The sequence below is a fragment of the Arachis duranensis genome, chromosome 9 (genome assembly GCF_000817695.3).
Source record: "Arachis duranensis cultivar V14167 chromosome 9, aradu.V14167.gnm2.J7QH, whole genome shotgun sequence".
Taxonomy (NCBI): domain Eukaryota; kingdom Viridiplantae; phylum Streptophyta; class Magnoliopsida; order Fabales; family Fabaceae; genus Arachis; species Arachis duranensis.
Genome location: NC_029780.3, coordinates 30,058,081 through 30,058,796, shown reverse-complemented (window position 1 = coordinate 30,058,796; position 716 = coordinate 30,058,081). Strand labels below are relative to the sequence as shown.

Genomic DNA, 716 nt, shown 5'->3' with positions numbered 1-716 from the left:
GAGTAGCCTTATTATGATAAATGAATCCTGCGTTTGGGTTAATCATTGGTTTCATTGCTCCTTGGTTTGTTTCATTGAGGTTTTCTGCTGAGTGTTCTCACTTTTAACTTGTCCCACTTTGCAACTTGGTCCCTTTTAATCTCTTAAAACTTCTTTAACTAAAAGAAATTGTTTTGTGGACGGAGCAATGAGCTGCAATAATTCTTTAACATATATATGAATGAATGAAAGTAACTAAATTTGGCTTAACAGTTAGATATATGTTAAATTCTTAATGCCCATGTTTCACCAATACACTTGAGCATGCCTATGCTTCTTGAAACTTGTTTTATATTTGCCACTTCCCTTAAGAGTTAGACATATAAACCCTTTTAACATATTTCATGAAGTTAATAATCAAAATAGCTACTAGTGTTAAAAATCCATTCTTGTTTCTATATAATCTCATGTGGCAATGAGTTTTTATTGGTCGATAAAGGGTCTTGATTGTTGGGAATTCTGCTGTATTGTTTGGTTAATTTCTTAATTATATTCTTTGTTGTCTTATTTATTTTTGTTTTACTTAGGCTTCATATATTTACATACTGGTAATTTTAATAGAAGTTGGTTTTATGTGATACCTTTGTGTTATAACTTTTCTCCTGTTATTTCAGCACAATGTGTGCATATTTGAAGGATTATTGTTCTGGTTTTTTTTTTTTTTTTTTTAATGGAAC

The 716-nt window shown here is 30.0% G+C and overlaps 1 protein-coding gene across 1 annotated transcript in view; it reads left to right on the top strand.

Annotated features, from left to right (window-relative positions):
• LOC107465308 (uncharacterized) overlaps positions 1 to 716 on the top strand; it is a 2,075-nt gene that overhangs the window by 940 nt on the left and 419 nt on the right. The gene's annotated exons all lie outside the window — the stretch shown is intronic.